Here is a 25,418-nt window from a genome sequence, read left to right as displayed (position 1 = left end):
TCGGCCACACGTTCGGCCACAGCTGCAAGGTCTGCGAAGACTTGTGGTTCGACAACAACCTGACCACAATCGCTACTATAACAACGTGTCACGTCTTTATATGACAGTAGATGAATTGTACGGATCATTCCCGGTTTACCCGAGTATCTCCGTGCAAGCTCCTGTAACATAAATCGCTTCGTGGATACCGTGGGGATTTATTTTATTGCGATAACAATTATATGGACAGTCTCGGCTGATTTTTGCCGTCGGCGTCGCCGTCGCCGCCGTCATGCACCGTATATGTCTATATATTTATATATATATATATGTATATATATATATATATATATATATATATATATATATATATACATATATATATACATATATATATATATATATATATATATATATATATATATATATATATATATATATATATATATATATATATCAAAGCCACAAAGAAAACTAATTCAGAAAAACTTTCCGACGCGCGGAATCTAACGGGTGACCTCCCGTTTTCCAGCGCGCGGCGTTGACGGTTAGGCCACGAACAGCTCCGTCTTTCAGCCTGCTAACGGCGAGCTATTTATATACACCACTTACATCAGCATGCTTTTAGATGCGAAGTATCTTATGGCGGAGTTCAATCCGGTGGTGGTGGTGGTGGTGTGTGGCGTGACCACACTTACTGCGCATGCGCATACCCTCTCCACTCACCCTCTCCCACCCCCTGTACACTTACCCTCCCCCTCCCACTTCCACCTCTCCCATCTCCCCTATCCACTCTCCCCTCCCCCTCTCCCTCTCCCCTCCCCTTCTCCACTTCCCCTCTGCCTTTCCACTCTTCCTCTGAAACGCGGGCTAGACATGCCGAAATTCTCTCCTGCGCAACGCCGCGATGAGCACCAGCGCATGCGCGTCTTCTCCCCCTCTCTCTCCTCTCCCAGGCTGCCCCCCTCTCGCACGCTTGCCGACTGCGTTCCCCGCTCGCCCTGTGAGAATTAACGGCCAGGCTAGAGGGAAGATAAGACGCGCGTAGCGTTCCTCTTCGCGTTCCACGACGCGAGGTCGGTAGCATGCCAAAGAACGCCAACGGAACGCGATCGTGCGAGTGCTCCGGCTTCGCATCGCCTCATGGTCCCCTTTAGCGGAAAATGGTGTAATTTCTGAGTTACCACATAGATGGCGCGATGTCCACGTGTGGCGCGCTTTAAAGATCGTCGCCCCGTTCTTCCGAACACCGTTGCTCTTCGCCTACAGGGCGTGGTCGCCTTCGTGCGCTTATCTCGAGGAAAGAAGGGGCGGCTAGCGGGGAGGAGGGAACGGGGGGTTGTATGTCTTGTGCTTTCCCCGCAATGTCTGCGCTGAAGTTACAGAGCGTACGAAGGTCGCTTCGACGCTGCAGCGGCCGCGTTTGCGAAAGGGGCGCGCTTTTCAAACAGAAATAAGTAACGACTGGGACAGTTAGTTCGCGCTCGTCCTGTATGTACCTGCTCGTTCGTTTCCTGCGTCCTGCTTTATGTTTGAGCAGTGCGCTTCCAGTGTCGAGCTGTGACGCATAATAGTTCGCGCTGATGCTGTGTGCGTTCTTTTCGTGCGTCCTTTGGGCTCGAGCGACGCGCTGGCAATTTCGAGCTGCTTTCGGCTCTTCGCGTTACATTCCAATTTATTGCTATCGCATTCATTGCTTCGCCGTTGCGGCGAAACTGTGACTTTTTTTAATACGGTTTCCATCTTTAATAAGGTTGTAAGAAGGTTTATATCTACCCAGGGACGGCCAGAACAGATATTGGTAATTTAAATGCAAGAGCGTTAGGAAAAGCCGGCGTTGGCAGCGTTGACCCGATGAACGGAAAGAATAAGAAGGGGGATCTCAGCAGGAATCGAACGCAAGCATTCTGCGTGGCAGTCAGGTATTCTACCACAGACCCATGCCAGGTCTATAAACTCGTTTGGAAAAAGAGCCTATGCAGGCGTTATGTCGGAGCAGCGTCAATGCTCATTGCAGTGCTGGTTATCTAATTTTATACAAAATCAATAAACACTACATATGTACTTCTACTATACAGGTGTCATATGAGATTAACGTCTGTGGTTCCAGTGTTGGCTGCGCTTTTATAGCAGTCTAATGAACATTACGTTTGTAATCCTTTGATTCATCAAGCTATATTTATGCATTGCTTGACGATGGAGAAATAAATTAAGAAAAGTTAAGTATGATATTCACACGATTGCAACATATTGTTCATTTAGTTTCAACAACACTGACGTATGTACTCTAACGTGATGGCTGACGTTACGTCGCACCATTAGTTACTCTTTAAGCGACAGTATTGTCGACGTGCCTGTCAAGCCTACGATGTACACACGGCTACTACACTTACAATAAAAATCACGCCATATCCACGAAGTGAATGATGATTGAGGTGCTGGCTCGGAGATAATCAAATAAACCGTGAATGATCCGAACAAATCCTGTACTGTCATATAAAGACGTCACACGTTGATATAGTAGCGATTGTTGTCAGGGTGTTGTCGAACCACAAGCGGTCGCAGATCTTGCAGCAGTGGCCAAACGTGTGGTCGAGGAAATCGAGGAAATGTGGTTTTGCCTGCGTTAGTCTCATCATCAAGGCGCTCGAAGAACAAGAGGAAGAAGACTTCTCTTTCGCGTGAACGTGCGCATGCTACGGTTAGCTATGCTATATGTGCTTTTGCCTGCGTTAATATCATCACCAAGGCGCTCGAAGAAGAAGAGGAAGACCTCTTTCGTGCGAGCTGCCCTGGTAGCGGTCGCGTCTGGAACTAAGGTTACGCTACGACGCGGGACTTTGCCCTAGCTTATTAAGCAGGCGAGCCAGCTCCTAAAACACGTCAATCCGCTTCGTAACGCTTAGCTCAAAGCCATAAAATACAGCACAGAAGCACTCGCTGGCTGGTTCACATGAACACGATTCCAGCAACGCGTGGCATCTGCCGAATTTTTTGAAAGATGTCTAGCGCTAAAAATTGAACACAAACACGCAGGGAAACATGGCGCGACGGGATAACCTTTCAAAAAGAAAAATATGCATCACCAAGTAGCCCCGCAACGAGTTTTGTTAAGCGAAATCTCAAGGTACCTAGTAACCATAGGTTCAGTTGCTCATTCTTGGCCAATCGTGCCCCAGTGCGGGTACACACCATCTTATAGCAACACAGTCATCATCATAATCAGCTCCCGCGCCGCCTGCCTAAAGCAGTCTCGTTTCCCGAGCCGCCGCGAGCGGTCCTGTCGATGGCCAATCCCCCACTGCCATACCCTTGAATGAAAAATTTGGTAGATCCCACGTACCGTGGGAATCAATTTTATGCGAAGCATGCGCGGGATGGTGACTGTGGCGTAATTTTCACATTGAGGGAAACGTTACGGAATGACGCTAGATAAATATGGAAGGGGTATGCGCACACTCATATGTTGAAGAGTCGCATATCTATTATATAACCAGTTGTTTACAGTTGCGTAGCGATGGCAACAGACACATGGGTGTTACCAACACCAGACGTGGTAAGCTGATATCACTTCTTGAATACTGGATAGCACGAATCCGAACAGTACAAAGATGAAACACAGACGCACAGGGCAGGCGTAACTCGCAACTAAGTTCCATTCAGGAAAGTTTCCCTAGATATATACACAGCCGCATGGCACGCGCAAGCGCACTGCACGTACGTTACAGTCACAGTTACAGTTGTGATGCCTAGAATTGTCCATTATGACGGAGAACCCACGCACATGAGCAGAACGAACACACGCACGCACGGACCCGTTGCATGTGTGGAAAGGGTTCTTGAAAGTTCTTGATCAAGGTCATCATCAAAGTGATCAGTGAGCCCGAGCAACTGCACTGGACTTGTTAATCGGATCCGTTCGTGATCGCGGTTACGAGGGGTCTAAGTGTGCTGGAGTGCGAGGTATAGAACAACTGGTGGAAATCCTGGATACCTCTTACGATGAAGTGATGTATGATGCATCCTGTTGTGGACGTGGCAGCGAGGGTTTTGATGCCATCTCCACATCCAATCCGTCTTTCACGCAGTATAAGGACCAAACATTTTTGGGTCTTGATAAATCAATGTTGAAGACACCGGTAATGATGAGAGGCCTTGTTATTGTAGGAAGCATTGACACCGGTTTTTGTGTAATGCACGTGGTCCACGTTGTGGACCCCGTGAACGAGTGGATGGTGGTTGAGCGTCTTCCAGGGGTGTTCTGTCTTCAGTTTCCTCACATTCCTTGCGTCCGCCGCGGTGGTGTACCGATTAATGTGCTCGGCTGCCGACCCGAAGGTCGCGGGTTCGATCCCGGCCGCGGCGGTCTCATTTCAATAGAGGCAGAATGCTAGATGCCCGTGTTCTGTGAGATCTCGCTACACGTTAAAGAATACCCAATGGTCAAAATTTCCGGAGCCATTCGCTACGGCGTCTCTCATATCATATCGTGGTTTTCGGACATAAAACCCCAACAAGTATTATTTTATCACTTTCTTTGCGTGTGAATGTGTGCGTTCGCGGTTACTTTGTTGGTTGAGACTCTGTATCACCTGTGGCACATACCCGCATAACAATAATTCTGGTTTACGGGTATGTGCCATACGTGACTGAGAGAAAGGGTTTCATGACGTACGCGACAGGTATTTTGCGTCATTCATGTCATGACCAGTGAATCGTGTTCGACATACACTGATCCCCTGCTAGGCCTATTTTGGTATATTACAAGCTATGCAGACGACCAGGAGAGCGCCCAGACGTAGGCGGCTAGATAGATAGATAGATAGATAGATAGATAGATAGATAGATAGATAGATAGATAGATAGATAGATAGATAGATAGATAGATAGATAGATAGATAGATAGATACGTAGTTAGTTAGTGCCTGAGTTTCGCTAAGAAATGCTTCGCATTTAAAAACATGGCTCATCCCTCTGTCATAGGAATCGGTATAACACGAAAGTAAAACGCGTCTTCACAGACCTAGTTGAGCGTTGATTGTTCATTGTTTCGCCCCAAGGGCGAAGGAACGAATACTGTAGCAACAAGTTGTAATATCACGCGAAGGGCGGCAAGCAGTTCTAAACTTTCAACGCGCTGCTTAAGCAGAAAGGACGCACGGAACGAACATGCACAGGATGAGCGCGAGCTAACCACTGTCACAGCTCGACAATGAAAGCGCGGTGGTCACTTACAAAGGAGGACTCACGAAATGAACGTACAAGTATACACGGGATGAGCGCGAGCTGTCACAGTTGTAACTTATTTGTTTGTGAGCAGCGCGCTCCTTTCGCAAAAGCGGCCGCTGCACGCAGCGAAGTGATCTTCGTGCTCTCTGTAGCTTCAACGCAAACTTGGTGAGAGCGCAAGACGTACAAGATAATCGCGCGCGCAGGAGCGAGCACACCCTGTAGAGGCACACGCTCATCTCAACGCGTGGGGCGACGACCTTTAAAGCGCGCTCTTCGAGCCCTTCGCGCCATCTCGCTAGTGATAACGAAAACACGCTGATGTACCCAGATCTCTGTGTACCGCCACTGGCAAATGGCGTATAGATGATTTTCCGCAGCTGGTTTGTTCAATCAAAACTAGATGGCGCCACCACGCCGTGACCGTCCCCCTACCGTGGCCGTCTCTATGGCCATCACCCTGCCACAGCCTCCTATACTTTCGTTGCCTGCCGGATGAGCGCGAAACGCCCGTCATCTATGGCAGCGCCACTTACGTAGGGTTAGGGTCCTTGTACTTGGCCTTTGAGATTATCAACCGCGGCGCTTCCTACTCTCGGAGGCCATGCCTTGTATTGAAGGGAAGCGACAATCGCCACCTGGCGCTACGGCAGCCATGCCACGGAGCAGTTCAGCCGCAGCAGACGACTTAAGTAGCAGACGATTTTTTTTGAAAACCGCAGAAGCGATGAAACGACGTTGTGAATGTTTTACTGTTTTCCCTGAGTTTCTCCGAACCTGTGTCACCGAGAAGGCAAAGTTGATGTTCAAGAAGTGAAGATTTCACGCTGGAGCACCGAAATCAAGTAAGTATTTGCGATTGTAGTGAATTAAATATGATTTAATAGTGCAGTGAAGTTCGCTACAACTGTGTCACCGTTACGCTTACTTTTTTATGTCGTAGAAAGTTTAATTTGTGAGTTGAAATAGTACTTCTTGCACGCAGTGCATTCAGTTACACGCGAAAGAAGTTTATAATTGCATATATGTCGCTGTTTGAAGCATTATTATTAGAGCTGTGCGAATAGCGAAATTTTGGGTGCGAAGCGAATTCGAATATTGAAGTTTGAGTGCGAATCGAATCGAATATTTTTCGAATAACTTTGGAATGTTTCTCAAATGTTTTTCGAACACTTCGAAGTGAAATTATAGAGTAGCAGAGGTTCTCTAAGCGCATTATTATGAGATAGGAACATGGAAGTGTTTCGTTTGGCGATCAGGTTGGTGAAGCGCTGGAGGGATGGTGTTCCCTGGTTGTTTCATCAAGGATGAGACAATGTGGAGGCCGAATTGTATTTATTTACTTGATGGGGTGCTACCAGTGTGGTGTCACAATACTTTACACGTGAAAGCAAAAGATGCCATTGCCTCAGCCTCTCCGACTATATTGACTTCAATGGAAGCCCAACTAATGTGGTGTACAAGAGCACGCCTTTTTCGAGTCTAGAGTTCCTAATCTGCCTCATAGATGTGAATATAAAAGAAAATCTGAAATTGCGGTTGCTAAAAATATTTGGCGTCCGGTTTTTTTTTTTACTTTCTGCCCAAATTTGGGTCCAAAACGGCATTAATTGAACCCCCACCTCTGCTGCGTCTATCGTCTTTGTATTGATGAAAACCAGCGTTTTCTTGAGTCGATAAATTTGCGAACGTAGTACCGTATTTGCTCGTGTGTAAGCCGCAGAAAACACTGTTACATTTGAAGAAAAAAAAATGCGTGTCATGGTTTTCATGTTAACTCCTATTATTTATGTTCGTCACACAGTAACGTCGCGCAATATCAACTTCGGGGTAGATCAAGCTAGCGAAACGGCCGCCAGCGCACCGTGAGCCTGGCACGTAAGTCATGCTGTACATGACATGCGTGTCATGATTTTCATGTTAACTCGTGGTATTTATGCTCGTCACATAGTCACGTCGCAAGATACCAATTTTCGTGTATATCAAGCTAGCGAAACGGCCAGCAGCGCACCATGAGCGTGGCATGTAAATCATGCTGTACATGACATGATTTTCATGTTATGACTTGTCATTTATGTTCGTCATACAGTCATGTTACGCTATACCAACTTTGGTGTACTAGTACATTCGATTATCCAAGCGACCAGGAGAGCACAAAGTCGTAGGCGGCTAGATAGATAGATAGATACGCTCAAAGTCGCAGAAGTTCGCTAAGAAATGCTTCGCATTAAAAAAAAAAACGCAAATTTTCGTTTGTAAAGCTGGCATCACGGCAGGACTTTTCAGCTGTGCAAGGAAGGTAGCTTCACGGCGATACGCGGGGATCCTTTTTAGAAAATGATCCACGAATCGTTGTAGAGGGTGCAGGTGATACGCGATAAAAATACGTTAGTTTGAAAGACAGCTTTGCTGCTATGCACATGTGTAAAATGGCGAAGCATACCAAAAATTTGAAGGGGCCACTCTTAATCGGACATTGACCGTATTTGTTTTCGCGAAGTTTGAATGCTTTGAATAGCAAAATTCCGGGCGAATCGAATAGCAAACACTATTCGAAAGTTATTCGAAATGTCGAATATTCGCAAACCCCTATTATTATGTGTCTCGTCGAAGTAATGTTTTGCTTTCTAAAAGGGTACAAAATGGGTCGGTTTGTTATAAAAAATGTTGTATACGATTTTAAGAAATGAGAGAGGCAAAACATTATTGTTTTTTTTTCTCTCTCTCTCTTCGCAGCAAGATGACATACAGTTGTGTGCCCAACTGCAAGTCGGATGCAAAAAAAAAAAGGCACCGGGTGTATCTTTTCATGAAATCCCTGCCGACTCTACACTGCGAGAAGCATGGCTCAGAGCAATCGACAGACGTGGATGGACCTCAAATGTGACTTGAAATTATTCGAAGGTCTGCAGCAAACATTTCAAAGATGAAGATTTCAACGTTGGCCAAAGGCGCTGTCTGAAGGGCACAGTACCGACGATCTTTCTGCGTGTGCCTGAAGCAGAAAACACAGTTGAGCACATGCGACTGTCAGAAGAGAAACCTGAAGAGACGGCAGCAACCGAAAGCCCAGCTAGTGAGACAGAGACGCCAATGGAACATGAAAGGACCACCGAGGAAGAGCCATCAAAACAATCCTCCACTGCGTCGCTAGAGCAACTGTGTGCACCTCAGACGACGACTCTCGACGATCACTCAGACGACGACTCTCGTATGCTTGTCGAAGAGACGAAGCTCGACGATGATGAGGCTTGCAGTCTTGCAAGCGAGTGAGTGCGATGACTGAGGAAAGAAAGGGACATGAAAAGAAGAATCGACAGACTCCAGAAAACAATGGATAAGTATACGGCGGAATTAGATAAGGTCAAAGAAGACTGCAACTTTGCGGATATGTCCCACATAAGGCAGCAAGCCATGCAGAAAGGCACATCAGCCGTCTTTCTGTGGAATCAAATAATTATTTCAGACGCAAAAAACCCACATGGTCGGAAGACGTTGTGCGTGAGTGCATCATACTGAGGCACCTCCCTTATGAAAATGACTTGATTTTCCATTGCCGGAGTATGATCGAATTATTGACTTTATTGATTATCAATGATTCCGCAATACTCATGGACTTGCTTCAATACATCGTCAACGATATTTCTGTTGAGCAGTTCACAATAAAAATGTCATTGACTCATTCCTATCGAAATATCATTGAGGGAATATTTCCTCAATAATATTTCTGTTGAGCAATTTGCGATAAATATTTCATTGACTCATTTCAATCGAAAACCATTGAGCGAATATTTCCTCAACAATTTTTCCGTTGAGAAATTTGCAATAAATATTTCATTGACTCATTGCAATCGAAATACCATTGAGGACATAATTCGTAAACAATATTTCTGTTGAGCATTTCGCAATAAAATTCCATTGACTCATTTCTTTCGAAATACCAATGCATGAGGACGTAATTCGTAAACAATATTTCTCTTGAGCACTTTGCAATAAAAATTTCATTGACGCAATTATTTTGAAATACAACTGAGGAAATATTTCTGTTGAGTAGTTTGCAATAAAAATGTCATTGACGCTGTTATGTCGAAGTATCACCTAGGCGTTATTCACTGCCGACGGAGCTGTCGTGCGACTTAAAGTAGTTCACGCGCCAACCCCTTCTAATTAAGCCCCATTTATTTCACTTAGTGCAATGGATGCCTCGTAAATATTAATACTGTAGGTCGATTCAACACACGTGCACAGATACACACACACACACACACACACACACACACACACACACACACACACACACACACACACACACACAAACGCGCGTCCGCGCTGGTCGAAGTCTTGACTCTGACGAAGGTTGTGCCTCGGCGAAATCGTTCACAAAGCAGTATAATGCACGCAGTTTTCGTAAGTACGCCCTTTCATTTCTCCAACCATATGTGCACCGGACCTACAGAACTTCCTCGCACCCTAACCTTTGAAACTCCACGTTTCTTTTGTGAACATTCGTCGCAGTTCGCTCTTCTCGACCGATCCTGTATTGTAAAACCACGGCCGGTCTGGAGGCGCGCGCTCGCTCCGCGCCCCCCCGCTCCTCCCCCCTGGTTTCGCCGGTAGTGTGCGTGTCGGTCGTTCTCATCGTTATTAAAGACGATATTAAAGACGATAGCCTTTCTTGGGGAACTTAAACGCCCAAATTTTGGTCTGTCTTTCTGTTTGTCGGCACGTCCCTCGATTCAGCCACCCGGCCAAAGTTGAACCACTTGCCCAAGGGCCAGCCACCTTGAACGGATGACTAGGTTCACACTTGTGTACATTGTTGATCAAAAAGCAAACATTACGCATATCTGAGGCGCAACATCACTAGTTAAGTGTTAGGTGTTGTGTTCCTTTAATAGAAAATACATAGATACGTAATTCTAGAGACCCTAGTTTCGTAAGCTGCGCTGAAAATGCGACGGCGCTGAAACTTTTCTTGCTCCGTGCCCTCTGCACGAGCTCATTGTTGTGTTTCGGTATCGGTTCCGTATTGCACTGTATGAATGCCATGGGGCACGCTCTGGCATTCCTGTTTTACCCAGGCGACGTGTAAATAAAAGAGTGTGTGCAGAGCACTCGTTGAATGCGGACGTTATTTCTGCTTCGGCGCTTCCCGCCAAACCGCGTGTTCGGGCTGGCTGGCGTCCCCGCCGGTCGCGTTGGTCACCGCAAGTCTTCGCCTGCTGCTGCGCCGGGACTACCAGCCCGCAACACAGCACTCATGTTTGCCGACGTATTGCCAGATGGCGTCCATATCTCACGCAGCGCCTCTTCTATCGTCTTTAGACGACATTTGCAGCGAAGCACGCAGATACGCAGCCAATTTTTTACCACTAATGTCTTATTTACCCATCTGAGAACAGTTTTTGTGTATGCACGGGTTCTTTGACTCTAACCCTCCTGGGATCAATGATGCTATAAAAACGCATCGAAACTTGTAAATTTTGTCTTGTATTTATAAATCGCACTTTTAACGAACACAGTAACTCACAAAAGAAACTAATATAACTGCAAGGACCGTATGGCCTCTCCGCCTTCGTTTGTCCATTGCCAAGGACAACGTATTTCATGGAATACTGCAAAGCGCAATGTCGAAGCGGGACAACGGTCACGCTGAACACAGGAAAACAGCCTCTTTCAAGACATAAATAGCAGAATTCAGTGCAGTATTGCTGTTTCTGTTACTATTCAGTATGCACAGTACGTTGGCTTTCTTTTCGGATATAAATGAACTTGCCCAGAAGCGAAGTTTGTGAAACTACTATTTTGTCGATTAGCTGTCGCCTTTCAACAAATAAGTATTTTCTCCTGCTTTTATTACGACGACGTTCAATGTACTTGTGAATAGTGTTTAAATGGGCAATTTCAAATTGATAGTAACTTGCTTACCTGCCCCACTTAGAATATATCTGCTGCATACGTCTGTTACGTTCGTTTATTAGAAGCACACTGCGAATACATGGAAACAATGGGTCTGTTCTTCGGGAGAGGGTAGCGTGCCCTCGGCGCATGCGCTGCTGCTTGGTCCTCTGGCGGTGGAATCTCTTGTGGCCTAAACCGAAACTCGCGCACAACACTGAACCCGATACTCACGAACACCACACATCAATTAAGGCTAACAAAGTACATCAATAAGAAAGAAGCTGCAGCTCAATCACACTAAGGGCGAGGCATTGATGGTGCCATTGGTTCGTTGCTCAATACGAAGAGGCAGGCACGTAGAAACGATTTTTTTTCGGGGGGGGGGGGGGGGGGGCTTGCCTACGTGCCTGCGAAGAGGTATTAAGTAATACAGTGAACACTTGTTGTCAAAAGCCCCCGGTTTTCGACGTGCTTTTGTTTTGCACACGCACGGACGTGTACTCTTAGCCAGCCGTAAAGACAGCAGCTGTTACTTTTAGCAGTAATTAAAACGCACCACTCGTGTACAGATGCTGTATATATTTTTAAACAGCAAAAGCGCAGTAGTAGTATTAAGAACCGATCAGACGCGGTTGACGCGTTGCGGCCGCCCCATTGTACAGTACAGTACAGGCGCGCGTCCGAGAAAGAAGTGGTGAACAAGGCATGGCCTCCAAGATTGCGCGCCGGCGTATCGGAGGCCATGAAAAGGGAGATGCAGTAGACGAAAGGGAGAGAGAGTTGCCGCAACTCAGTTCAAGGATTCAAATCGCCCGCTGAGCGAGAGAGCCAATCAGTTCCAACCGGAGAACGCGCACGCGTGGAGACGTCAATGAACACGTGACGTTCAGGCTGGTTCAAACGGGTTCCAAGGTCAATCTAAATAGGTCGCGAAAGTCGGAACGAAAAGTGGTCGGAAACCTATTGCGACAAACATCAACACCCGCGTGACGATTAAAGCGCTACTAGGTGAGGGGGGGACAAATAATGAAAACAAAAAATTAATTAAGCGTTTATTTTCATTAGTTTTAAGTTTATTTGTCACGAATTAAATTAGTAGATTACTTTAATCAAACTTTAGTCTTGGGTATGTGGTTGAGTGGCCAATTTTTTTCGTTTATTTTCAGAAACAGCGGGCACATGCAGGCAGTCTGGTAACATGGGCCAACGGTTTTGCGCATTTTGAGATGCAAATGGCGTCGCTCGTTTTTGCGCAGTAGGATTGTGCCTGTCGTCCGTAGATATTTCCTCGCATAACCGTTGTTTTCTAGTCGTGGTACTTGGCAGAAGGTAATATAGCCCATCGCAGCCATCGGGAACCGTTTCAGTGACTGTGTTTTGCCAGCGCACGGCCGGCGTGCTGTCGCCCTTCGGGACGATGAGTCCGCCACGCTACGCGAAGAAACGCTGCGCTGTCTACGGATGCAAGAGCAACACGTGTGCAAGGTTTGTGTGTGTGATGATGTGGATTGTGTGGCCCGTGACGGGGCGAAGAGGGAACGACAGTTCTGCTCAGCGGTACGCCTTGGAGGGGAAGACGACGAAAAGGAAGCGCGAGCGGGACGTGCGGCTCGAGGAGTTGGAGCGCGACACGGTTGGAACGGCAGCCGTTGGTCGGCGGTTCGGATCGCGACATCGCTTAACCAGGCGTCCGGCAGCCATGTGGACCTGGTGAGCCTGATTCCCGCTCTGTGCCCCGTGCTGACACAGAGACCGGCAGCCTAGTCTGTTCCTGGCCTGAGGTCCTGGGGCCCGAGTGGTGTCACGAGGTGGCCGCGGCTCATGTTGGTGACGGGCAGCTAACCTGCGCTGCAGTGGCCTGGTGATCTACCGGCCTGCAGTGCCATCATCACCACCACTACCACCTCGCCACGGTCAAGGCAGCGTGACTGTTGACTGCCCAAGGAGTACCGGTGACGACCGACCTCGCCGCAGCGGCAACAGTTCATAACGGCGAGTAGGACAGTTTGTGTGCGAGGCGCGTAGGACGTTTAGGATGTAGATAAGGAATGCTGTAGTGTGTTGTGTGTGAATCGTCAGAGTTATCGGTTGTGTTAAAGTATGTGTTGTGTGTACAGAATCACCTGATTGCCGGTTGAATTATTTCGGATCCTGGGCCCACATTACACCATCACAGTGTGCACGTTGAATTGTTATGCTACTTCTGATTTCTGTGTTATATATGTTGGGGTAATATCCTGTCAACTGCAATATTTCGCCAATAAAATACACCTTATTTATCAAATCTGTCTTTTTCGTCTTCCCGTTATCTTGCAGGCTTCCATTATGGAGCCGTCATAGTGATAAGAAAAAGAACATGCAGCTATAAAAAAAAGTAAGAAGCGGCGCCCTGTCAAAAAATTTCATAATTTCGCGCCCATCGCGTTAAAACGTGACGTCATTTCCGCTTCCGGTTGTGACGTCATCTTTTTCTTTTTTTAATTCTGTTTGTCCCCTCCTCACATAGATGGCGACTGTTGCAACAACTAGCCACCGGCTTGACACGTGGGCTTCTACGGAAGTTACGCTACCAGTTTACATATACCTTGCGGGTTCCGTTGAAAGGCTCCCTGCGCTCGCTGCGAACGAAGTGGTGTATCGCGAATCCATTTTTACCGTGTTTATCAATATTACGTGCGGTTATCGTTGTTGAATGAACACGTACTACTTACATCGCGTGTCGGGACGTTCGGGTCGTTGTTTGACATGGAATCGACGGCGGCGATGCGTCGTCGTGGCACCAACCAACGGACGCGAGCTTTGAACAAGATCGCAAGCGCGGGCCGTTTGACGAGACAGTCGCCGCAGCGGATACAACACCTCGGTGAGTTCAAGAATGTTGCCAAATTGCGTTACTGAGTTACCTTAGTGCATGAAAACTTTTATGCAGGAAAGAGTGCCTGGGTGGGCGGCCAGTTACCACAGAAGTGATGCTGCGCAAGAGAAAGGGCCTGCTAAAAAAGTATGCATTGTGCTAGTATCGCTGCTTTCTGTGCTCTTCGTTATACCTTTCTACGGAGCGGTTGCCGTGTGCGTTGATTACAGTTGAAAACAAGCTGAAGAGTTCGCGTTACATTACGGGATTCTGTGCTCCTGCCACGCACGCGCCTTGTGTTGTTGAGCCGTTATAACTTGGCTAGACGAGATCGTCGCTTGGAGCGACTTGCACATTGCCTTGTCGCCGTAAAAGTGGGTCCGCTTTTAAACATACTGGTCGTTCCACACCCTTTCTGTGGTGTAAATGCAATTGAAGGTATAGTTCCATAAGCATAGGTATAATGAATTAACTTGCAGAGGTAGACGGGGACGCAGGTAGGAAGACACAATGCTGTCATGCACACGCTATGTCATGCACACTGCTCAGAGCATATGTGTCTGGTTGCGTCGGCGTCTACCGTGCTGCGTCGTTTTTGCAAGTAATTAGCACAGTTGCCTTCTGGCTGCGCAAGGTCGCGGCTCGTAGCACCTAGATGTGACTGGATGCCCATTAGAAGCAATGCATTTGTGTGCATGCATGTAGTGTGTGTGTTTTCTTTTTGGACATTACATATTTTTTATAAACGTTGTGTGACAGTCAGGCTCCTGTCATTTTCGCTCATTAACATGAAGTCGAGGCGGGAATACTTTGCCGCAAGCAAAATTACATTTACGCGGTCAATTAACAACTCGTTCATCCACTTTTTTAATTATTGAGAGAGGTAGTTTATATTAAAAAGATATAGTGCGTGCTAAGTTGTGGCATGCCGTTTTTTTTTTCTTTTTTTGAAATCGCGAGATTTGCACGTTATCCGAGATATTCAACTTCCAATTTTAAGGTTGATACAGAAACTGGGCGCGCCCGGCGCGGGACACGCGGCTTGTCTGAACTGCACGCGACAAGGAAGGGACGACATTTCAAGCAAAAATTGGTATGCGCTAAATTGTCATGCACCACAACTTTCTAATATAAACAACTGCACTCAAGTCAGCAATTAAAAAGTAGTTAATGAGTGCTTGATAATTAGTGTCACTTCAATTAAGCTTATTAAGCAAGTACATGCTCTGCTTGTTGCTGTGTTTGTGTGATAAAAATTGGGTCAGATATCTGACATGCCACTTCATATTTTCTGTGATGAACCATACACGTTGTAATACAAATTCTTGTAACAGGGAATAGCACCATTGCAAAAGCTTCTTATCCCAAATGGTCAATGGTTTAGGCTGTGCTGGTGCATTGAAACACTACTTGATTGTGTTGTACTATATAGTTCTTGTTTTCCTTGGCGCTTTGCTAAAGAAAGAGGAAATTGAAAGGGGGTTCTTATTTGCAGGATGCACAACTAAGATCTAGCATTCAGTGAAATTGGTGACAATGCTGCTTTAGTTTATGAAGTAATTAATTAGAGACCGTAATTTCTGATATCTGTATATGTGTTTGCAGATCACATTGAAGTTACTGGTTCTCAGGCGTGCTTACAGCACTGAGAAATTGAACAAACTAAAAAAATAGAATAGATCAAGGGGCTCAGTTTTTTTGTTCGACAAAACATGATGAAGCCAAGGGAGGTATAGGGGAGATTATTCGTAGTTTTTAAAAGTAGTGTAGTAATTATGACATAAAGAGCAATTAATGTAGATAAAAATACAAACATTCTGCTGCCAGGGCCTGAACCTACAACAAAGTGTTGCATCTCATACTCCACCACTCTAGCTACGACATAGTCGTTCTCTCATCCACACCACTGGGCACTTGTGTGTGTGTAATCCCGGCAGTGCCACACCAGCATTCGTAGTCATGCTGGTGTCGCATAGCCCGTGAAGTCTACGAGCTGGTAGCTGATCAATAAACCGTCATGTGCTACCTGAGGGCATCAAGTTTGCTGGCACGAGGCCCTCGCTATTAAAGAACAAAAGAACGGGAGTGGATCAAGGGCTCATTAAATTGAACAGGCACTTCTACTGTACAGGACCAGGTCTGCACATAAATGGACTTTAGTACAGCAAGGATAGTTGTTTCAGAGAGAGCAAAATTGGGCATGTTGCTAAAGCGTGCCCAAGATTTAATGAAAGTTTGGACAGCAGAGGGACAGAAAAACTGACACAGTGCTCAATCTTTTCTTTCCCGTCTGGCATTCTTGCTCTTTTACTGAATCTTAAGCTTTTTTGAAATCTCCACATTCATGGTGTCATAAAATAAATAGGCTCATTGTCATCGATTCTGCAAATTGACCACACGTATATTTATTTAATATTTTGGTGGGAGTGCTCCTGGAATTTTCTTGTGTTCAAATTACCATTATGGCAAGCTGTATATCTCACCGTTTTGTAATACACAATTGTAGGAAAATTCGACACCTAATGCAAATTACAATTATTTGCAGTGACCCACTATTAATCTAATACTTGTTCTTAATGCATCCTGGGCCTATTTTCAAGGACAATTTTGGTATATAATGATATGCCTGTGTTAAGCCATCATGCTTAATATTACTACTTGTGTACTGTAAGGACTCTTTGTGCGCAAGTTGACGGAACTTTCTGTGGTATGTTATGCATGTATCCAGCATAGACAGCTGCTCAAGAGACTGAAGTGGTGGACAGCTTGCTGTGAAAGATGGAAGCATTCTTCCTGCAAATCTGGACAAGGCCATCTTAAATGGTATTTATTTGTTTCCATCACTACAAATCGATTGTTTAGACCTTTTCAATTGAGAGACTTATTGCTCCTATGTTGTGAGCAACTCCAAGACAGGAAACAATATGTAATAGCAAGTGCATGTCATATACATGTTCCACTTGGCCATTCATGCTTGTGGCCAGCTGCTTCTGGTAGGATGTGCTGAAAAAATATGTTGTCAGCTACCTGCACAGCGCCATAGCAGGATATCTCACTGTTTGAGGAAACTTGGGACATCTATGCGAGGCAGAATTAACAAATTGATTTTCAGAGTTTCATGATGAAGTAAAACTTGGTAAAACAAGTTGTAAGGTATGCATGCTTGTGTGTTAGAGTGCCGTCTTAGGCATTGTATTTGCCCTAACCAAGTTGTGCCAATGAACTGGCAGCGGACTATGGCATTCAAGTATTATTCTTTACTTTTATGTGCAAAACAGCAATAACGAAGAGCAAGACTGGTAGAGCACAGCCAGAGTGCTGACTACGAACTGAATGTTATTAGTAAAATCCAGCCATATATTGCAGTTTCAAAAAGTAATTTTCACAAAGGAAAGGAAAAAAGGGACACATGAGGTGTCTTAGCATTGAGCAATGTTACTTCTGCTGCCATATCTATTAATGGCGTGCTGACTATCTTGTCACCAGATGAAGCAAATTTTTGCATGCACGCTCCTTCTACTATAATGCTCAGTGACTTCCATATTCTTTTTTACATTGTTTGGCCCCTGACAAGGTGGTGTAGTGGTTATGGCGCCCGACTGCTGGCCCAAAGTTTGCGGGATCGAATCCCGGTCGCGGCGGCTGCATTTCGATTGAGGCGAAAATGTTTGAGGCCCGTGTACTTAGATTTAGGTGCACGTTAAAAACGCCAGGTGTTCCAAATTTCCGGAGTCCTCCACTACGGCATCTCTCATAATCATATCGTGGTTTTGGGTCGATAAGCCCCGGATATTATTACATTGTTTGCGCGTTCCATAGCTTGGTCGTTAACATTGTCCCGGCTGCTGTTTAAAACTTCAATACAAGCTAATAGGATATTGTATTCCAGATGAGTTATTCGATGTCTTGTGTGATTGGTGGTCCCCTTATATTTGCATGTGATGTTTGGTGCTTGATTGCCAGTAAGCACCTAGCCCATTTATAACACGCCATCAATCAACTTCGCTGCTAAGTTAGGGAAAACGTGTTTAACATTTTTCAATATGCTGACTAAATCAAACAGCTCTGAATAGACGTTTGATGTCTGCTATTTCTCGCTTCTTACAAACTGTGACATGTACCTTAGAATCTTACTGTGAAACTGTTCAACTCTTTCGTGATTTCTTACTTCAAAAGGAGCATTTGGCTGCTCGTAGACTGCTTGTCAGTAAGTGTGGGTTTATAGTTATAAAAAAATAATATTCTTACAAGTATATCCCACAGTGAATATGCCACTTTTGAAACAGAACATTTCTTATAGCTGTTGTGTTCTGCGGGCTTTATTCTAACCAGCTTGCATAACTGCAGTAAAGCCATAGTAAAATGGTGTTCTGAAGTTTGAAGACACACTTCATTGTCAGCCGTGTTCTTACGTTTGTTTGTAGAGAAGCCTATGAAGAGTTATTATGACATACCAAATGCACTTAACAGCATATCAGTTTGTACGATGCAAATTAAATTGAAGCTACTCTTCATTCTTGTGGCGTGGTGGAATTTCGTTTAGGAGCAATGAAAATATGGTACACGATACGAACTTCCAAAAGCTGTTTGCATCTCACTTGGGTAAACAGAGAAAATTACTTCAGAATGTCTGGTAGTTTTTGTAAGTTTTCTTAGTAAACATATTGTTACTCAGTAGGCAATGGTAAATAAGAGAGTTGGGCTAGTTTGTGTGATTGCTTTAGCTGTGACCCATCTCCTAACGCCTATGCTGAACAGGAAAATGAAGAGTGAAGGGGCAGAGGCAGCTCAATCTTTATGGCAGCTCAACTGCCAGAGAGCGCTAGGCTTCAGCTGACGAAATTGAAACAATCATGCATGCAAGGAAGTCACTTTACGTGCGAGCAAATCCACTGAGCAATGCACTCTATTTATTTGACTGTTAAAACTAAAGACGTAACTCGTGTTTTTAACTAGATATGTGGGTTCTGACTGCTCTCTAGACAGTACAGGCAGTAAGACTGTTGCATTTTCATGGCTGGTGATAAATATGTAAGCGTGCCATTTTTGAACTTGTTGGGCAAGAAGTGGCATATCTTGAGAAGCTTACCAACGACTTCTGTCGCCAGTGAAATTTTTTTGCTGACCTGCTTGAATGTTATTTCTGGCACACTTGATGGATCATTTGTTTGTCCATTGGGGATACTCTGGGTTTGTGAATGAATTTCAGCAGTTGAAGGCAAGAGCTCTGCCCTGTCTCTCCTCTTATGTTTGTTATATGTTTAGCTGGAAATTATGTTGCAGCCAAAGTGGTAAAGTATGGTTCACACCTTTGACATAGAAGGTATTCATAAAGCTCTGGCACAGCGTGCTTTTCGTTCTTGCCCTCTTTTGCATTTTTAGTAGGGAACGCAATGTGCTGGTCATGCACTGCAGTTATACCCATACAGAACTAATAAAATAATTTCATCGTGACGTGTGCACAGTTTGTTATATTTTTCTCGTGGAACTTTTAGTTATAAGTGCCCTGTCCTTCTGTCGCAGGCTTCATCTGTCACAAATCGCTGGCCACGAATGTAAAGAACTTCTTGGCCCCACTTCTGTCGAGGGAACCGAAGTTGCCTGAACAGATGAAGAGCGGTGGTGCTACCAATAGTGAACGACGGTGATTTTATAATGTGCAAGTGTATGAACAATCGCGTTACGCTAATTTAACTATAATTGCATTCACTAGTCAATTGTTGCAATATTGTAATGTGTAAGTTTATGCACAGTTGCATTAAGTGAGCGCTCAGTCAAGCTTCAAGTTTGCAATCACATATTTTGGTGGTATTCATAGGGCACACATTCCACTTTAAATTCTGATCTGCTCCTTTACTGAGGGTGCATGCAGGTCCTTGAAACGATTGAAATCCCTTGAAAAGGTAAAAGTACATTTTAAAGCCCTGAAACCCTTGAAAACCCTTGGAATTTCTAAGCACATAGTGTCCAATATTGACAATGCTAATTTCTTTCTGTGTTCTGTAAACATTTGTCTAGCAAACTGAGGGAACATGTCGTGCTCAGTGATGATTCCGCTACTGTGTTTACCTTGCTTGCATCACTGCTTGACCGATCATTCATTTCGTTTCTGCAACTGTCGGTCTGCCTTCTCCCCCTTTCTCTTGATTTGGCTCCTTGGGACTCCACTTCACTTCCAGCGCCTAGCTGCTCTTCTTCTATAGCAAGCTCACTACGTGTGATAGATCTTCTAGCTCAACAAACATCCACTATCCTATAATGCAGGCAAAATGTGAAAAAAAGTAGACGCTTTGTGCTAGAAACCAAGTACTTTTGACTAAAGCTGATGACATTGCTGCTCAGGCTTAGTGATTGACTCTCATGTAGTGATTGTTATTGTTCTTTTGTCTAAACAAGAACCTTGACTTTATATGTAGAGGATATTTGCTAAGTTAATTGCTCTACTGGCATAAATCCTATTCGCACTTGACTCAATTGTTATCAAAGCCGAAAAACAGGAGAAGCATGATGACTGCACGGAGTCAAAAATGTATTCAACGATCAAATTGTAAAAATTGGGGATAAAATTTTAAAGCAGTGATTACTATTTTGCTGTTTAGCAGGTCAGTACTCGGAAAAAGTAGAAGCGTCGTACATCACCGTCATAAAACTGAACAGTCTCTCAATGCCTGAAAAAGTGAGACGGGGGAACTGAACATGATTACTTATCTAATATAAAAGATGTCCCAGCAGCTGCATTAATGCTGTGAATATTGTACACAGTAGGAAGTTAATATGATCAGGCAGAGTATCGGACGCATTATCTCAAGGTTGTAGATTTGGTCCCTATCAGCAGCAAGTTGATTTTTATCCTGTTTAATTCCTTTCCATTTATGTCATAATTACTACTCTACAGTTAAAGCCTACGAATTATGTGCTTTATACTTTCCTTGGCTTCATTGTCTCTAGGTCCTCACTTGGCTGAATCCTATTTTATACTTTAAATGCATAAAGCTGCCCGTATTGTTTTGGAAACTTTGTTAGAGCAGAAAATTGATACTTGTGATGCTGCCTTCCATCCTCCAAGAACCTTCTATAGGAATCCTTGAAGATCCACGAATTTGGGCTTTGAAACCAGTATGAGCCCTCTTCAATCCTTGTGCACATTTCTTCGCGTAGTGTGTGTGCTTTGTCAGCAGTGTTTATGCGCTATTTTACCTTCTGATACCTGTAGTTGTCTAAAATTTATTTATTAAAGTGGTGCTTTACATAGTGTCTAACTTATTTTGTCAACTTGGATGCGGTTTACACATTACAGTGGGGGGTTCTCGCTATGTCAAACCACAAATACTTGGAAACTTGAAGAAAAGTTGTTGCTAACAAATAAATATTTTACTTAGAAAACTGTTCTCTTCTTTCTTCCCAAGCTGCACGAAAACTCGGCTAGTGTCCATTAAAACAAGCTAATAGAGAAGAACAGAAGTTCATGGCAGCGTTAATGTGTTGATGCTTGGCATGTGCCTTGGTTTCGACAACCTCGGGTGCAAGTATAAGTGTCGTTTACTCACAGGTGTTTGCACCCTGCAAATACTACCTGAATGGACAAAGGGAGCCATGTACACTGCTAAAATATGACCTGTGTGAATATGTGTTGGTAGAGGAGACTGGTATATAGCTTTGGCTGTGATAGACTTCGAGATATAAACAGATTTGAGTAAGCTTTAAACATTACCTCCTTTGCTGCACCTTACAGCGTGTGAAAAACAAGCAGTGTATTCATAAACGATGATGCTAAAGGTTTTATTCCAGCTGGCAGCAATCTGAAGCTATGTCGCATAATTGAGATTATTGTTGTTTTGAAAGAATGGGTAAATGAAAGTGTAGGCACTTATGTACTGCAAGCCCAAGGTGACCTAGCTAGGCCTGCAGTACACATGTACTTACATTTACATTTGGCCGTTTTCGCAAACCAAGAATGATCTCAGTCAGGCTATGAGCGTCACCCATGTTTCATTGACCTTTCAGTGTTGAATGTGAAAACCCTATCAACAATGCTTGAATTTGACGTTCACCGTTTTTTCAACGATAAATCAATATTGATTCCTTAATGGTCGTTCAATTGAATGTCGTGGGCCAATTTTCAATACTGGTCAACAGCTTGCTCAACGGTTTTTCTATTTATGCACAACGTATTTTCAATTAATGTTTCTTTTTCTTTCAACGACAAATCAATCTTGACTTGCTTAATGGTCATTCAATTGAAAGTCGTGGGCCAATTTTCAGTACTGGTCAATAGCTTGCTCAAGGTTTTTCTATTGATCCACAACGTATATTCAATTGACGTTTCTTTTTTTTTCAACGACAAATCAATGTTGATTTGCTTAATGGTCGTTCAATTGAAAGTCGCGGGCCAATTTTCAATACTGGTCAACAGTTTTCTCAACGGTTTTTCTATTGATCCACAATGTATTTTCAGTGCCATCTGTTGACATTGCTCAATAACTTCTCTATGTTTTTTCAATAAGAATTTTTGTAAGGGAAAGCTTATGAACACGCCAGAAAAGAAGAACTGCTCAAGCTGCCAGGGAGAACAACCCTCCGAGAATTCATCGGAGGCGCGAGCGGAGAAACGGGCTTTTAATTCCTTGATTAGGCTGCGCTTAAAAGCACAGAGCGAAATTCTAACCTCGCATTTTTCAAGGCATTGCTCCCTCATCATAGATGAGATGCGCATAAAACCAAAGTTTTAGTACAAAAAATAGCAAGATTGTTTCGTAGGCCATGTTGACGCAGGCGTGGACGACCCGGCGAATGAGCCCGTGCTAGCAAATTCGCTGTTGTGCTTCGTCATAAATGGCCTGTCAACATCGTACAGAATTCAAGTGTCGTATTTTTTTACAAAGGGCCTCACTGGTAATCAACTGGCGCAGCTGGACCGAACAGTTATCGAGAACGTCGAGGAATCAGGATGCAATGTCGGCAGACTCGTGGCCGAGAACCACAAGACAAATGTTAGTGCCATGAAAGACCTGTGCGGAGGATTTCTAACCTATAGAATCGAGCACCCGGTTGAGCCCGAGAGATTGTTATTTTTAAGTTTCGACTGCTGCCATGTGCTGAAAAACATGAGGTCTCAATTTTTAGAAAGAGAAATTGGCCCGAACGGAGAAATCTTTTCCCGTTATTTGAAAAAGCTGTACGATCTGCAGAAAAATCTCATTGTTAAACCTGTAAGAAAATTAACCATGAAGCACGTCTATCCAAACAATATTGAAAAAATGCATGTCGGGCGTGCATTGGGAATTTTCTCTCCCAGTGTAACGGCGGCCTTAGAATTTTTGAGAGAGCAAGCAGGGCACAGCTGCGACGCCGCCTTTGCGGCAGCAGGACCAACGATCGCTTCATGCGAAACATTTACCGCTGGTTTCTGCTGCATGACACGAGCAACACCTCACAGTACATTCATCAGAACAACCCTGATGTGAGGCACTATGACGACCCCCAGGACAGCCGCCTCGAATTGCTCGAATTACCCGTTCCTATGTATGTGGAAGAAATAAAAAACAGGTCACCTTCCACACAAAATTTTTTCACTGCAGAAACGTACGAAGCGCTTCTCCTAACAACGTACTCCACGGTAGCTTTCATTCGGCATTTGCTTTCAAGAAGAAGTTTTGCTTTGTGCTCACCAGGAAGTTTAACAGTGACCCTATTGAATCCCTGTTCGGTACGTTGAGAAGATCACTGGGATCGAATGACACCCTGGACGTGCGGTCTGCAATGCAGGCCTCGAGAAGCTGCTGAAAACGGGAATAGCTGCCGTGCCTGAAGGCAGCAACGTCCTAACACGAGCAAGAGTCCGGACCAAGCAATGCGCTCCCTGCTGCAGCCCGCACACCCGGGGATCCATCTGAGCTTCCACGCGGCGGCACAGCCGTTCTCAAGCGTTTCAAAGTGAAAACTGTACCAGCCATCGTGCCAACCCTGCAAGTTACGGCCACCGTATATATGGGTGGCTACATCGCGCCCGTTGTAAGGGAACACATAGATTATGATTACTGCTGGCAACTAACGAGTAATGTTCCCAGTAGCCAGCCGCTGCAACAGTTCACCAGGCAACAGGACAGAGGCGGACTTCTGTATCCCTCCGACGAACTTCTCTACGTCCTAGAGACGCTAAGAATGCTCGCTAGCCGTGCACTGCAGGAGAGACTTAATCTGCAAAGACCCCTGACATCCTTGCTAAACGTAGCTGTGCCAGCGCTGGTAGATTCAGCCCTTTTGAAATGCGCAAGTCTTGGCGACGACCAGCATCGCCAAGACTTGGCTGAGCTTGTGTGCTCCCGTTTCATTAAGCCCCTACTTGTCAACTACGCCTCAGCTGCAACCGACAGAAGCGATGCGTGCAAAAACTTCACTCGAAAACCTTTGTCGAGGAAGTACCTGAGGTTGTAATATGCCAGCACATTACTGATGCAGAGGATTACACATAGCAACGACAGCTCCTGAGAATTCAGCCGACAGGATGAACACGTCAGCCTAAAGTGCTTCCATCGGTAATAATATGTGGGGTTTAACGTCCCAAAACCACGATATGAATATGAGAGACGCCGTAGTGGAAGGCTCCGGAAACTTCGACCACCTGGGGTTCTTTAACGTGCGCCTGAATACAACCACACGGGCCTCAACAAGTTCTTTAACGTGCGCCTGAATACGAACACACGGGCCTCAAATATTTCGGCTCCATCGAAAATGCAGCCGCCGCGGCCGGGATTCGATCCCGCGACCTTCGGGTCATCAGTCGAGTGCCATAACCACTAGGCCACCGTGGCGTTGATTTCATTGGTGATTCCATATGCATTTTGTTGCCATAGTGCCACATCCGAAACCAGTGAGCGACATCGGAAAATGCTGTTGCTGCCTTCATGAGGCCGTGTATGCCGATACAGCCATCTCCAACAGCTCGCCTGGCATTCAGCGTACCGAGCGTACCTCACTTTGAAGACCACAGTCCTGACTGCCGTCGACATCAGTGCGTCTTCGTAGTGAAACACAGCCGGTGACTTTCTAGTGACCCTGCGTCCACGTTGCGTCTGTAGCGAATAGCAGAACAAAAAATTGGGGGACCCTTAAGCTTCGCCTTTAAGTGTTGAACGCGATAGCGATTTCTGGCCCCTAGTGCACCCCCTACGTCTGTTAAACAGAATCCGCGCACTGCGATATGCGCCGTAATAGGTCGAACGCTTTGAACCAGGAGCAATGATGGGTGGCCGGCTTTAAACCACCAACTCTGAACGTTTGTAATGCTTGGGCCTTGAAAACACCCCCTCGTTTCGCAATTCGCATCTTTCGACGCCTGAAGTGATTGTACGCTTCCGCCACGCTATATAAAATGTGCAGAATCACTGTGACTTTGTGGTATGTCGCCTGCTTCCCACCCAGACCCAGACGGCCCGGTTCGATCCTGGCTTGGACC

At 45.1% G+C, this 25,418-nt stretch overlaps 1 pseudogene; it reads left to right on the top strand.

Moving 5' to 3' along the window:
• The window catches only part of LOC125758262 (uncharacterized), a 78,928-nt pseudogene extending 53,714 nt beyond the window's left edge, over positions 1-25,214 (top strand).
• The last annotated feature ends 204 nt before the right edge of the window (positions 25,215-25,418 follow it).

This window comes from Rhipicephalus sanguineus, chromosome 4 (genome assembly GCF_013339695.2).
Source record: "Rhipicephalus sanguineus isolate Rsan-2018 chromosome 4, BIME_Rsan_1.4, whole genome shotgun sequence".
Lineage (NCBI taxonomy): Eukaryota > Metazoa > Arthropoda > Arachnida > Ixodida > Ixodidae > Rhipicephalus > Rhipicephalus sanguineus.
Note: the sequence above shows the minus strand (reverse complement) of the source record. Positions and strands in the feature narration are given on the sequence as shown.